This window comes from Nymphalis io, chromosome 19, assembly GCF_905147045.1.
Source record: "Nymphalis io chromosome 19, ilAglIoxx1.1, whole genome shotgun sequence".
NCBI lineage: Eukaryota > Metazoa > Arthropoda > Insecta > Lepidoptera > Nymphalidae > Nymphalis > Nymphalis io.
In genome coordinates this window covers 2,505,535-2,522,690 of record NC_065906.1, presented here as the reverse complement: position 1 = coordinate 2,522,690, position 17,156 = coordinate 2,505,535, and positions in this window count along the sequence as shown.

Below are 17,156 nucleotides of genomic sequence, written 5' to 3'. Positions count from 1 at the left end.
TAAATTTTATCTTGTTTATAGTGAATTGTCAATAAAGAAATTGTAATCACCCTTCAACTCGAGACGTCAGGTCGGTATTACAAATAAAATATTATATTTTATATATCAACTCGCTATCCAAACAAACCGCCTTCACTTCGCGCCAATTCCAATGTATATTCTATTTTCCCACGATGTGATTCATTCGAGATTACGCATAATATAAATTCATATTGTACACTACAGAAACTATATCAATATTAAAAATATATTAAACAGCTACGAAAACTTTCAGCAATTATTCGGTGTGAGTGGCGGCCACGAGGGTAAGACGGCGGAAAACACAACAGGCGTAGTAACACGGGAGTAATTACACGACAGTAACTCCACTGTCTATGCACATGGAATGCTAAACAATCATTATGGGTTATCGCACGTCGAATCTCTAATGAGCTTAGGCTTATGGTACCCTTGTAAAACGAGATCCATAGATTTCCCATTAAGAGCATCCCATTAAGGGTTTTTGATTTATTTAGACAAAGTACTCAAGTTATGCTTGGAATTTCATCTGAAATATACAATACGAATATTAAGTTGATTTGATATTTTTGTTCTAATTTTTTAGTTGGAATCTGTATAAAATGTGTCATCCCTATTCTTCTCTAACGAAAGAAATTCAATTAGAGGAATAGTGGAATACGCTTCAAACCTCCTCAAGAGGAGATGAGGCCTAGTAGTAGGACATTCACAGGTTACTTTTTATTTATTTACTGTATTTTTTTATATATGATAATAAAGAAACTTTAAAAATACACATATATTTGCCTTTTACAATATAAAAAGAGAAACGTATGTACCGAGCCAGTTATTGTTAAAGTAATTAAATACCTTCTTCGTGCTTGAGCAGAATTCAGTTAATTAAGCATTGTCACAGAGCTTCAGCTCATTCCGTAGTACAAGAAAGAGCGTTTTTTGCTAAATAATTATATTAAAATAAATATTAACATATGAAAGCCGAGATGGCCCAGTGGTTAGAACGCGTGAATCTTATCCGATGATCGTGGGTTCAAACCCGGGCAAGCACCACTGTATTTTCATGTGCTTAATTTGTGATTATAATTCATCTCGTGCTTAACGGTGAAGGAAAACATCGTGAGAAAACCTGCACGTGTCTAATTTCATTGAAATTCTGCCACATGTGTATTCTACCAACCCGCATTAGAGCAGCGTGGTGGAATAAGCTCCACAACCTTCTCCTCAAAAGGGAGAGGAGGCCTTAGCCCAGCAGTGGGACATTAACAGGCTGTTACTGTAAATATTAACAAATCACAATGAAAGTTAGAAGCTTTTAAAAGCAAAATTGCTAAACTTACACTTCAAATTGTAATTTCATGGAATGTGTTTGATCAAAATAATAAAATGCGGTGATAATGACCACTTACCACAAGGTGGACTATTTGCTCGTCCACCTAACTATTTTATTTATTTATTTATTTATTAAGGTTTACCAATAGTCGTTCGCACTGAATATAACACATAAAACATTTAAAAATTTATATATACGTAGAATAGCGTAACAATTAATTATAGGTAAACAACACTTTTAATTATACATAAAAAGAAAAAAAGTAGCTACAGCAAATGCATTTAACACTAAATAAGGATAAACTAAAATTTAAAACAACAATAATCACGAAAAAAAACTGAATAACAAGAATATGTATATCTGAAAGTATCTTATAAAAGTAGTTATTTTACTAACTGCAAGCATTTATCACATTACATAATCTCGAACAGGGAGAGTTGGCACCTAGCACAGGCTTTCTAAGAGGTGGACAAAGTGGTGTGATCGAGCTGCAAGGGAGCCTAGAGGGTACACACAACTTGAATAAGCCAAGGAGCTAAGGGCAGTCAAATTTTGTGGCAAAAAAATTTACCCGCAAACATTGCATCCAGTATATGCCTGCGATTGGCTAGGGACTTCATGTTAAAGTGTTTAAGGCGACATTTGTATGAGCGTATTTTTTAGCTATGTCATTATGAAACGCAAGGTGCCATACAAATCGTTTTTGAATACGCTCAAGTCGCAGTGAGTGTGTAGCATAATGAGGCCTCTAGACCACATTACAATATTCCAAGACACTACGAATCAAGCTGTTATAAATTATTATTTTAGTTTTTTTGTCGCGAATTGCCTTACGTTTTCTTAGGATAATAATAATGTCCTCCAGACCGATTTCGGCCACGGCGGCCAATCCCAAGAGAGATTAGCCAACTACGCAGGAGATATTATAATGCACAAGTGTGTGCACTAACACAGGTGCACTCTCTATTCCCTAACTCTCATAATCCGATGGGACGGCAATCCGACACGACCGGAAAGAGTTCAGGCGCAGGACCAACGGCTTTACGTGCTTTCCGAGGCACGGGAGTGTACACACTTCCAACTTCCACACTCCGGGCTGCTACTGAGAATTTTCTGACAGAAAACCCAGGAAACCAGAAAACCAAATTCCCAGGTCAGGCCAATAACTTTTTATTGGCCCGACCTGGGAATTGAACCCAAGACCACCGGATCTGCGGCCTTATATCAAGCCACTAGACCAACGAGGCAGTCGTTTCTTTGGATAAACCCTATATAAAAGAAAACATATTTTATTATATACATAAATATTATAGAAATAAATATATCTAATATTGATAGGGTCTAATTCCAGCCGCTATCCCTTCATTAATATGTCAGTAATCTGCTCTTTCAAGTGCTTCTCTTTAAGGTAGTATGCGCAAAGGGCGTTGCAGAGGGAAGCGAACATGGAGCAATTAGAATTTCGGTGGCTTTCTTCTTTCCAAGGTCACTGTGTGAAACTGGGAATTGAATAATAAATGTAATATTCAAACAACCATATTTAATATTTTTAAATTAATTTAGGCTGATGTAGATAATAAAATAAATTATGTTCAGTATTCAAGTGGAAATAAAAACCACCTTTATACCATCAATGCAGCGCCAACTATAGATTTTATATCAACTGCGCATGTAAAAATAAATTAAAATTAAAAAAAATAATAATAACAATCTTTTATTTAAATGCGCTAAAAAATAAAATAAACTTTTCCTTTAAAACATTTACAATCCACTTATAACGTCATTACACAAATTATATGATATAAAAGCTTGTCGCGAGATTTACGAATATACATTGCAAGTTAAATAAAAGTTTGTACACATATTGGCTGTTACACTGGCTGACTCACTCTTCTTAACCGGAACATGGCAATAGCCACTAACTATAGGATTTAAGATTTTATATCTCCTGTCCAATAACATTGACTAACTCACCTTAATACCTGGCACTTACCAATACAAACTGGAACTAGAAGCGTGGGTGAATGTTTCCCAATGAAAAGGGCCCGTACTGCACCACCAGTTCATAATGATGCAGACAAAAATCACATCTACGCAATGTGATTTACTCTTATAATTAATTTAATAAAATATATTTCAAGAAATATAACATATAACAAATAATGTACGGCACCTCTTATACCCTTTTTACTGAACACAACGTTAGCGCGATTTAGGAATCAGTTATGTGACACGATGATATAACATTTGATTAGTGAATTTTTATATTTTTCTCAGTTGTAGCTCTTTGAATCTGATTCAAGTTATTATAAGACTACCAGATAGTATTTTATTATGAGTCAAAGTCGAAATATAATTTTTATACGTATAACGATTTCAGTATCTCTTAAAAATAAAATCTAATAAATAAAATGGTCGATCGTAAAATTCTCCGGAACTTACTAGAACGAAGTTCTCGACATTTTTATCGACGGCCATCCCACGTAGCGAGTTCGTATCCTATAAACAAAACGAAAATTTAAGAGATATAAAGTAGATCTCGATAATTGAAGTACGGTTTAAGGCTATATTCGCACTGTAAGACATTCTTGTATCAACGAAAATTGATACATAGGTATAAAATATTTTTTAATGTTATTTTGTTTTATTATTCATTTGGCGATCAGAATTTAAAAAATTAAGAATCAATCAATCAATCAATCAACAGCCAATCGTTGTCCACTGCTGAACATAGGCCTCTCCCAAGGTGCGCCAAAGCTCCCTGTCCTCCGCCTTCCGCATCCAGTTGGTGCCCGCCACCTTCTTAAGGTCGTCGGTCCACCTGGCTGGAGGGCGCCCTACGCTGCGCTTGCCGATTCGCGGTCTCCACTCTAGGACTCGTCTGCTCCAACGGCCATCGGTCCTACGACATACGTGACCAGCCCACTGCCACTTCAGCCTGCTAATTTTGCAAGCTATGTCGGTGACTCCGGTTCTTTTCCGGATAATCTCATTTCTGATCTTATCCTTCAAAGATACTCCGAGCATAGCTCGCTCCATAGCACGCTGAGCGACTTTGAATTTGTGGACTAGTCCCGCAGTTAGTGTCCACGTTTCGGCACCGTATGTCATGGCAGGTAAGACGCATTGGTTGAAGACTTTCGTCTTCAAACATTGCGGTATAGACGACTTGAGGACTTGACGAAGGTTGCCAAATGCTGCCCATCCCAAGCGAATTCTTCGATCGGCTTCCTTCTCGAAGTTGTTCCTACCGACTTGTATTACCTGTCCTAGGTAGGTATATTCACTAACAACTTCGAGAGGTTTCCCCTCGACATATATCGGTCCCGGCACGACATGCCTATTGAACATGACCTTGGTCTTGTCCAAGTTCATACCGAGACCGACACGCCGGGAAGACTCGCCTAGGCTACGCAGCATTTCGGTGAGTCACCGAAAAAATTAAGAATATTTAACATAAATAACTATGAATTGACTGAGCACATTTTTTTCTGACGACCTTGACAGCGTCAGCTGTTCAAGACCGAGTACCGAGACTTAGTCGAGAATAAATTAAAGTCTATATATGTTAGTACTTAAGTGAAATAATGCCGTATTTATATATAAATATATAATCGAGAACTGCGTGTACATGGGATTTGTAAATCTAATATTAGTTGATCTTCAATCTTATATTTATAGGTTATTTTTATATTAGCGACTGTCTTGATGTCTTTCATGTGTAATTGGTAATATTTAACTTCTTAACCCGAAATGCAACTTACCACATATACCAGGAATGTATTATGGAATACTTTATGAAAACAACTTCGATTAACGTTTTTCCTTAACCTTTTCTAAATCATATTTTTCAAGATAAATAACTTGTTATCATAATTATTTTAGGAACCGTTTCATGGACGTGCGTGGGTTGATGGTACCTAACTTAAATTCGTAAAATCATAAGTATAAAAAATACACTTTAGAAGAGGCTTTGAGTTTTACTATTCTCGGATGGATAGCCAAATGATTAATCATCATGATCTGATTAATCATAGTAATATCATGGGACACTATTCACACACGGCCATCTGATCCCAAACTAAGCAGAGCTTGTACTATATACTACATTTCTTTTGTAAATACATACTTATATAAATAATTACACCCAGACTCAGGACAAATAGACATGTTCATGCACACAAATGTCAGTCATGGGTGGGAATCGAACCCACAACCTTCGGCGTGAAAGACAAGTATCTACCAACCACGCCAACCGGCCCGTCATTAAGTTATGAACACTGACTCCAATACTGTAAGCAAATGATAGAGGACTTTGATGATTTGGTTAAACAAAAGGTAAAGTTCGTTGCTCTGTGCTTGTGAAAGCAAAGAATTATTAAAGCATGACTTTAGAACTATTGTGTAACATTGTAACACGATTGTGAAATCACAAAAAGTAATATGCGACATTGTTTATAAGCATCAAAATAGACACTTATCGGCCTTACTTATAAATCTTTTTAGCGACTGTTTAGATAAACACTGATTTCTCTCTTTCTCTCATTATTGATTTGACATTCGAAAGAAGAAGACACGGTATTGTATAATAACATTTCACGAACGAGATACGAAGTGAGTTCTTAAATAATTCACGCGGTCTAACCACTAGGCCATTTCAGTTTTTTATCTTAACCAATGATCGTGGGTTCAAACCCGGGCAAGCACGACTGAATTTTCATGTGCTTAATTTGTGATTATAATTCATCTCGTGCTTGACGGTAAGTGAAAACATCGTGAGGAAACCTGCACGTGTTTAATTTCATTTTGAAATTATATTGAAATTATGCCACATGTGTATTATATTCTACCAACCCCATTGGAGCAGCGTGGTGGAATAAGCTACAAACCTTCTCCTCAATAGGGAGAGGGGGCCTTAGAACAGTAGCGGGACATTAACAGGCTGTTACTGTTTACTTGTACTGTGTATACAAATAGTCTAAGACTACCAATTTTGTAAGGTAATACTTTAATTTTTTACAAAACGAAGTTTGGTGGTTTTCAATAATCGATAATGTACATATGTGTGGGTCTTTAAGTGCAAATTACTTTGAATATAATGTAATAATTGCATAAAATATTACATTTAATTTTATAAATACATATTAATAATGTTTTTTTTTTCATGTGACACGCTTGCGGATTGATAAAATGAATTATTAAAATATCAATTGTAAAAACTTTATTTCAAGTACAAAATATCTAACGGGTGGCAAGCACTAGTGATTGTTGCGTGGTATAGGATTAGTTTGATTGATTAGAATGTCATGTGGACGTGTTGCCTTATATTTTACACCAGCAGTACAGTCTTGAAATGAAAAGCAATCAGAGTAATGCAATTATCTAAGACAGTAACAGTAATAGCCTGTTAAAGTCCCACTGCTGGGCTAAGGCCTCCTCTCCCTTTTGAGGAGAAGGATTGTAGCTTATTCCATCACGCTGTTCCAATGTGGGTTGGTAGAATACACATGTGGCATAATTTCAATGAAATTAGACACATGCAGGTTTCCACACGATGTTTTCTTTCACCGTCAAGCACGAGATCAATTATAAACACAAATTAAGTACATGAAAATTCAGTGGTGGTTTCCCGGGTTTAAACCCACGATCATCGGTTAAGATTCAGGCGTTATAACCACTAGGCCATCTCGGCTCTTTGTGCCACACATATGTTATTTCATAATATTTTTTTTAATGTCTGGATTTATAAACATTCCCCTATATATAGGCGTACACAAAACTCCCTTTAAAAGCTGAGTTTTTTCATAAGGAAAATAAGCGACATCATTTTTTTTATATGATCACTAATATTTCTGTTTTCATTACTAATTAAGCTTAAAATTTTCGTCAGGATTGGAGCTGAGAATAGTTAAATGAGTTACATATACTACTAAGACTTTAGAGGAAAATAAAGTTACCGTATCACAGTATTTCTTCTTCATTCGAAACCTCTTTAATATTATCTACAAACGATAAAGTATACGCCGTCTTATACTACCTTGTAAAACTATTTGCGATCTTCAATTCTTCCATATAAAGTTTTATTGTATCATTTATAGTTCGGCCAACGTTCTATACGACATCGCTGGAGCCATTTTATTCCCGATTGCTTTGATATATTAACTAATATTGTAGATGCGGAAGTGGGTTTGTTTATTTGTCACGCTTTCATCTTAAGTCTCTTAGTAATTCAGTAACAGCTTGTTAATGTCCCACAGCTGGGCTAAGGCCTCCTCTCGCTTTTGAGGAGAAGATATTGAGCTTATTCCACCACGCTGCTCCAATGCCGGTTGGTAGAATACACATGTGGCATCATTTCAATGAAATTAGACACATTTAGGTTTCCTCACGATGTTTTCCGTCACCGTCAAGCACGAGATGTATTATAATCACAAATTAAGCACATGAAAATTCAGTGGTGCTTGCCCGGGTTTGAACCAACGATCGTCGGTTAAGATTCACGCGTTCTAACCACTGGGCCATCTCGGCTTATTATTTTTAGTAATTACTCAACCGATTATCATTAAATTTTGCACACACGTCTTTAGGGTTACAGAAAATTAGATACATTATATCTTACTACAATTTTTTTTTTGTTATGCAAACACGTCAAATACATGATTTAAAAAAATATTATGACGTTGTGTAAAAAGTTATTACGTCTTTCTGTTGATAAATTATTAATACCAGGCGAACACGTTAAGCCATATCTTCGTTTCAGTCGTGTCGGGTTCACTTCTCATCAAATTACGATTATACACTATAGGTTTGTACACTCATATACACTAATACGAGTATTTATTTCACAAAAAAGTAGTTTTAATGATTCGGAAGCCAAGAGCCGGAAAATCGATTAAGGAAAAGTTACTCGACTGAAAAACACAATAACTTTTAATTGACCGATCGCGATTTGATCCTTGGACCTCGGAATCAGCGGCCTTATAAGCTATCAAAAAGACCAGCGAGTTGTTATAAATTGACTGTTCGTTGCTTTAATCATTATATATATTAAAATGCATTTATGAAAACTAATATACGTCTGTTGTATGCAAGTTTTACGTCAAACTTTTAGCATTAAATAAAAATACATATATACTCATTTAGCATTATTAGACCCTGTTCCCTAATTTATTTTAAACAAATTGATTCTAATTGCAACAAAGTAGAGTTTAAAATTCAATAACTTGCAACGTTCGGTCAAATGAAATTTAATGTTTCGTAGCGTTGGTCCAAATGGAAAAAGTTTTGATGTATTAGCTGTATGGCGTTACGCTGGATTTATTTGAAATAATTTTTGTTTTATGAAGACTAATTTTAGCGAAGAAAAATACGAATAATGTGTTCTATTTTTAAATTGAAAACTGTTTTTACAGTGTTTAATCACTAACTCGCTCTGGTTTTAAACAGACTATTTTATTCTGAGACGTAGCACTTCTTGGAAATTATATTAAATACTGATATAAGGTTTAAAGCCTTTTCTTTTCTTTGCAAGTCAGGTAGGTACAACTCAATCATCGGGTATTCAATTGCTAAACAGCAATACATAGTATTGTTGCGTTCTGATTTGAGCCTGTATAACTACAGTTTCCGAGGTTGGTGGCACATTGGCGTAGTAAGGAATGGTTAATATTTCTTACATTGCCAATATCCATTTGTGCTGGTGACCACGTACCATCACGTGGCCCGTTTGACAGTCCGCCAACATGTAACATAAGAAAATTATAAGATAAGTTATGTTTCTTTGTTGTTTTGCTTTCTTTTAACCGACTCTCGTAAAACTATTTCGAGTGATACGGAACTTCATATTATTTTAGTTTATAATTTCAGGCATTATGTTAATTTGTTGCATAGTTTATTCAAATATAGTTTTAAATACTGACATAGTTGGAGAGAAAATCGTTGGTACTGGATCTTTCTATGAAAGTATGTAAAAACTTTGGATGAAATATATTTTATAAAATGAGAAAAAAATACACGTGGTAGTTTTTCCAGTTTTATTCAATTGAATAAAATTATTAATCCTTATCATAAATAAAATATAAATTTCAGTCGTTCTAATGTTAGTAAATAATTATATATAATTAATTTAAATAATGCTTATAGTTTATAATTTGAATCAGTAGTTTTAGAAATATTACGAGACATATCCGACCAAAATGCGGTATTTTTTTTATACAGCAACATTTATATTATATTGCAACATAAATATAAAGTAATATGTTCAATTGTGTGATTAGTTGAGATAAACTGTTACAAGCTATTGGGACATTGACAATACTAATAATTATTACCGTATAGAATCTATCACTCAAAACAGCGTATTACGTTCGGTTTTCATCATGTGACTTCGTATCTGGTAGTAAGTTTTTAAACAATAGCATTACTTCTCTTGAAAACTGAAAATTATTATTATATAATATTTAATTAGATATAAAAAAGTCGAGATGGCCCAGTGGTAAGAACGCGTGAATCTTAACCGATGAACGTGGGTTCAAACCCGGGCAAGCACCTCTGAATTTACATGTGCTTAATTTCTGTTTATAATTCATCTTGTGCTTTTCGGTGAAGGAAAACATCGTGAGGAAACCTGCATGTGTCTAATTTCATCGAAATTCTGCCACATGTGTATTCCACCAACCCGCACTGGAGCAGCGTGGTGGAATAAGCTCCAAACCTTCTCCTCAAAAAGGGAGAGGAGGCCTTAGCCCAGCAGTGGGACATTTGCAGGCTGTTAATAAATAAAATAAATAAAAACAGATATATTAGATATTCATATTAAGGTGTAAATAATATTAATTGCAGCCAGAGACTGTTAGGAATAAATTTAGACTACAATGAGTCACATCAGTAACTTTCTTTTATTATCCAGATAAAATACTAAGTTAAAATCTTCTACAATTATAACTAGTTTAATAAAAATGACTTTAAATATTATTTATCCCCTTAGGGAAAGGATAACTGTTACAGTTTAGTGTCAACTATTAAATTTTACGTTTAACATAACTACGAACGCGTGAGAATCACATCGAGGGGCCAAATGGTTGTAATTAGCATTATCTTTTAGGGCGTTAGGGTCTAAATACGTTTTAGTAACGTGAACAAGAAGGACATTTATTTTGTACCCACATTACGACATAGCTTACCTACGAATTTAAGCTGACATCATTTTTTACCCCTTAAAGGAATATAAGGTTTGTTTATTTCATAGCTTTAAAAGGATTTAAAAAATGTAAGGACACGATTATCTGCAAAAGGTTATTATGTAAATTCATGGATGATAGCATACCTTGGGAGTTGAAAGATTTCCTCTTTGCTATTATTGTTTGTTATATTGAAAATATGGAAACAATTATTATTATTTTATTGTATAAGGTAGGCCGACTTCCACCGCCCAAATACATTGGAATTGTAAGAAATATTAACGTACGAATATTAACGTAAGAAATGTACTACCAACCTTGGGAACTAAGATGTTATGTCCCTTGTGCATGTTTGCTGGGTTGCCGATCGCTTGAGCCGGAATACAAAAATTCTAATTCTTCAATGTCTTGTGAGATGATGACCGTCAGGTAGCCTATGTTGTCCGTCCGACCTATTTTATAAATATTTAAAACAAATTAAGCATTTCAATTCGATTTGTTATTCTCGCTTAATAAGTTATCAGCAAACAGCCTGCTCTCGATTTATGATGCGGATTTTATTTAGCAAATTGTTTTGTTCGGGGATTATTTTGTTATTTGGCTATATTTTATTGTTACATAAAGCGTTTTGGATTTAATTTATGTGAAGATTTTACTTCATTAATTATATTGTTTCCTTGAGCTTACTGAAGTGGTCTTAGTCATTATTATTATTAGACTTTATTTCATAGTATTGCTTAACATTTTTTTTTTAAATAAGATAGTTACAAGTAGTAAAATTAGTTATAAATGGAAACTTGACTGGTATGTGTGCTAACATTAATATCATAGTTTTAAGAATATATGTGTTTGTTTCCTAAATAAAAAAAGATTATTTTAGTGTCAATGAGACCCAGGCGGAAAACGACTTTCACACTTTTGCTATGTTAGATAACAGGTGTATTATTATTTTTTTGACTCCGTATTTCATTATTAGTTTTCTTTAATTATGAATTAAATTATAGCATTAACCATCAACTTCGATGTTTCACTTTTATGGGCGTCTTATTTTAATAATAATATTATCCTGGGACATTATTCACACAAGGCCATCTGATCCTAAACTAAGCAGAGCTCGTACTGTGGAGACCAGACAACTGATAGACTACATATACTACTTTTCTTTTGTAAATACATACTTATATAGATAATTACACCCAGACTCAGGACAGACAGACATGTTCATGCACAGCCATGTCTGTCCTGGCTCACAACCTTCGGCGTGAAAGGCAAGTATCTACCAACCACGCCAACCGGCCCGTCGATTATTTCTCTCAAGCTTTGTTTATTTATTTAATTTTGCTAGTCTTTTAATATAGACTTAATGTTTATATAGTATAGTGTGTCACGAAACCCTTTTATAAAAAAAATTATATAAAAAATATTCTTTCATATCACAATTGAAATTGCTGATATATGTTTTAAGAAATTAAGTATTAAATTTCTTTAGGCTAAGTGATAGTAGTAACAGCCTGTGAATGTCCCACTGCTGGGCTGAGGTCTCCTCTCCCTTTTTGAGGAGAATGTTTTGGAGCTTATTCCACCACGCTGCTCCAATGCGGGTTGGTGGAATACACATGTAGCAGAATTTCAGTGAAATTAGACACATGCAGGTTTGGTTCACGATGTTTTCCTTCACCGTCAATGATGAATTTAATAACAAATTAAGCACATGAAAATTCAGTGGTACTTGCCTGGGTTTGAACGCACGATCATCGGTTAAGATTCACGCATTCTTACCACTGGACCATCTCGGCTAAGTGATTAGGTAAGTTTAAATACAAATTAATTTTTACAAAGAACCTCAATCGAAGAGTTCCTCACCAAATTAGATAAATCCATTTAAAACAAATGGTGGGTCGGTTGAAACAATTAGGGAGGCAAGATCAATCCAATTTTGAGGGCGAGTTTTATTAAGTAGAATTTGTAAAGGGTTGTTTTAAACAATTTATTCGTACCACGTACGGAACGAGCTAAGCGACCCAACATTACGTATGCGAAGAATTTTTCATTTCTGTACATTTAGTGATTACGTTTAAAAAGTATCATATCTTGACGTGAATTAGGCTTTGTGTCGTATCCATTGAGTGATTTACGTAACAATAGTGTCTTGTTTCGTCATTACTTTGCAATGTATGACAAAATAATAACCGTCTCTCAAAGTCACTTTACCAACCAAAAGCTCTCTCTTATTGAGATGATGCTCCAATGATGGACAAATGTGACAAATTTTATACGACATAATGAATGTATTTCTTCGGGATCCCATACACCGGCAGAGACGAAAAAATTTATAAACACATGAAAAGGCAGTAGTGCTTTCACTGTTTAGTTAATTTTAAAGTTATAAGTATAGAAATCAAAAACTAATGCTATCCAGAAAAATTGAAAATTAATCGTCATTACGCTCATCATTTCGCATTATAATTAAGGCCTGATGTGTTTTACTTTTAAAAAAAATTTAACATTAAATAAATCATTTTGCGATAATTTATTTGTAAAATTTACTATTAATTTTACTACTTAAATTTATATTTTAACTTGATTGCTTAACCTAATGAGTTATAATATTAGAATTCCTAAAATTCTAAATATTATTGTTGTTTACAAATACTTATTGTTGTACACAATTGAGCTTACACATAAAATACTGACGAAATATATGTGATAAGAGCGGGCCTTACCATTAAGACACCTATGTACATGTATGTAGATTACCTCTGTACTTGTATGTATATACCTTAATTCCATTTTTAAATTATCATAACTAACTATATAAAAACGTGTCCACAAAGATATGAAAGAAACAATAGTTATTAAATAACACTTGCGTCTTATCGACGAACCACAGGCTGAAAAACGAAATAAAAATATAACACAAGGGAAGTCAACAAAGCACGAAATTAGTTTTATCCGAAAAAAAGTAGGGGGGGGCAACGAAGCGAAATGCGACAGAAATGGGAATGTAGGGGTTATAGAGGCTATCCCGTTGATGTTCAATGATTTGACCGTAAACGTTACGCTGGATAAAGGTGTCATAATGCAGCTAAAATAAATTACATGGTTAACATTAAAAGAAATAGGCGTTTAGGAATTCGTGTATAAATGTGATGAAATCAAATCTTATTGAATACCTAATCGCATTATAATCTTGCTAATATTATGAACATCTTCTCTTGTATAGAATGACAAGACTTGTTGTTCAAAAAATATACAATAATTTTGATATAATAATAAGTGTATACATAATTCGTACCGTTGTTGAGTTACAAATAAAAACAGATAAGTTCTAATATTTCAACATTAATGAGAGTCATACAGGCTCGATGCTGAATCCTCAGTCATCTCAATTTGACGTATCGATGGAGGCACAAAATGAAGTGCTATTATTTTCTATAGTTTCAAAAAAAAGCATTTTCTAGACCTTTCTTTGATTAGGTCTATTCTAACATTTCAAGATTTTCCTCAACGAAGCTATCATGTTTTTATTAAATCAAATAATTAATAAACATTACGGACGTTTAGCGAATTCCTTACAATATTAACATTTAGTCATAAAATAAACATTTAGTCACGAGTAATATGACAGCCCGTTCTAATCACTCGAGTCGAGATGGCCTAGTGGTTAATGCGTGAATCTTAACCGATGATCGTGGGTTCAAACCCGAGCAAGTACCACTAAATTTTCATGTGCTTAATTTGTGTTTATAATTCATCTCGTACTTGACGGTGAAGGAAAATATCATGAGGAAACTTGCATGTGTCTAATTGCAGCGTGGTGGAATAAGCTCGAAACCTTTTCCTCAAAAAGAGGAGAGGAGGCCTTTAGCCCAGCAGTGGGACATTCACAGGCTGTTACGAACTTACGAACTAATTGTATAATTCAAAACTTATTTATTAACGTAAATTATTACGTAATTTATTAATTTATTCAAAACTAATTATTTTCGACGTAAAATAGCGTAATTAGAACAACAAAATATTCGATACGATTTTCATATAACTTATTATGTAACTACTTTCCACAAAAACCACAAAAATATTATATTGGTATCGATTATCTGTGGATAGGACTGGCAGCACTGTTTAGAGAATCTTTTGTTTTATTATTTTGCGTGGGTAGTTGTTATCTGTCAGTGTTCCAGCTAATTTGAATTGTCTTTATAAAATGCCCTTAAATTCGTAATTTTGTGACTAATAACTTTTTTTAATTGATATTTCACTTCTATCCTAAAAATATTATGTTTATAGGCGGCAGAAGAAAATCACAGCCATACAAGTATAGACTGTGATAATTTCAATTGCATTAATTAAAAAAAATACATTATTTTTATTCTTAAAATTATGTAGTGTACACCCAAACAGGTTTTACATTAATGAAAGCTAACTTGAATAAGTTATATTTTTGTTTTGATTACTCCCAGAATACCCATTAACTTAATGTGTTTGTGATTTTTTATCTAAAACGGGATAACTAAAATTCAATATTGTGTAACGTAAAATGAAATCGTATTCCAGACGTAAAGAACTAACACTTCAAACACTTTCTCGCGAATCGTATTTTCAAGGAGCCATTTTACGAATCGCTCCAAAAACATCTGGATTAATCCGTGTTTGCGATGGCGACGTCCTATCACACTATTCCATTAGGTTCTTTTAGTGTCGACTGCGACACAATTTCGACTCTTGACTGCAAGGGGTGGAATTCAACAAATAAAACCTGCTTGAAACCTTTCGAGTGGAGATCGATTGGATATATCGAGTACGTGAGATTTTACGATAAAGACGCTGTATTTTGTCAGATGCGAATTCTTTGTTACCATTTGTGTTAAAAATTTGCAGGGTTGTTATTAAAATGGTATGATAACAAATATTATTTAGTATTTGTGATATGTTAAAATCTAATTTTATCGTCAATTAACTTTTTATTTTACGTAGGTATTAAAAATAAATCAGGAATCAGAAGAGAAATTATCTAAAGAACAATCTAAAAACTTACCACAGAATCGTCTAATGGTGATATTTATTTATATGATTTATTTTGAAATATTGGATAGAATAACTTAGATATATACATGAATGATAGAATTACACGTTATCTATAGTAACATTGAAAGGATAAAGCATCAAAATAACGTATTAATGCAAGTTGGTGTTCAACATTTCACGAGTGAGATACGAAGTGAGCTCATGCAGAATAGTATTGCTGTATTTTACAATTGAGTTTTACACCGTTTCCTAATCAATTTCAAATCAGACCATATTTATTAAATAACAAGTCACGGTGCTATGGTATAAACAATACATTTTATTTAAATAACACTAATTATTTTGCTTCTATTTTACTAAATCCTTAGGCTAAAAAAAACGTTTTTCCATTAACCTTACTTAGGTATTGCGTTGAAAATCGACAAAGGCATTCGATTATTGCTATATTTCTTGTCTCAGCCTGAAAACCTAATGGCAAGTAAAGCTGAAAGAGGCCTGGAAGTAAAAGAAAAGCACTTTGTCATAAAAATCCAAGTTTACGCACGATCCTTTAATAATAACGCCATAAAACTCGGTACACCGTAAATAAGAACCTGATTTTTTATACAGAAAATATTTTTGGTCATATTTTTACTCGATTAGGATGTAACAGACGGTATTACTTAAATATATTATTATACATACATACTTTATAAGTAGCTTACGATGCAGTTGATAGGACCCATGGGTCTGATAGGTTGTCACAGGTTCTAATTCGGATAAGCAATTAATGGAGTTAGAAGATAACTAAATTTATGATGTTTATTCATCGGTGAGCTCAGTGGTGAATAATACATTGCAGATCATTGCAGCATTGCATGGTTGATTAAGTGCCGTGCTTTTTATTTTAGCAGGAACAAAGTTCGTTGCCCAATAGTGGGACGTGGGCAACGAACTTAGTATATTGTCTATTGATTAACTTTGCTGACTGTATAGTTATTATAGTAACCAGTGCTTAGATCCCTGACGAACCACGAGCGGAAAGCCGCGGATGCGTAACATCGGCAGGATCCCACTTCCACTTCCGATCTGTGCCGAAGAGAGCCATCGCAGTGGATTTGGTGGAAAAGAATCCCATAACCCAGTTCCCAACCAAGTGCAATCCCAATTAAAAAAAGTTAGTTTTCTAAAGGTCTCCACTGCCTGAATAAAATTAGACACCTATTTTATTTACAAGGCTACAGTTATCAAGACTTGGGTTCACGCTATTAAGAAACTTTTAGTAACGGCTCAAGCTAGGAAATTATACTGGGATAAAAAATATAATAATTATAAAGTTACAGCTGATAATGACTATACATTTTAATAATGTACAAAAACACAAGTTGTATGTTTATTTACATCAATCAGATTGTAAAAATGATAAAAAATCTAGTGATAAATTTTCAAAATGTTACAAGTTTATATACGACATTTTTATCCGCTATCGATCCCAACTTCGTAGGTATAAGGGATATTATCCCGTGCTATTTTATTATCAGTGAGGTATAACATTCTCCAACCGCTTATTTTTCACGCGCTTCTTTAAACATATCATAATATATATTCAACTATTTTCCAATTGA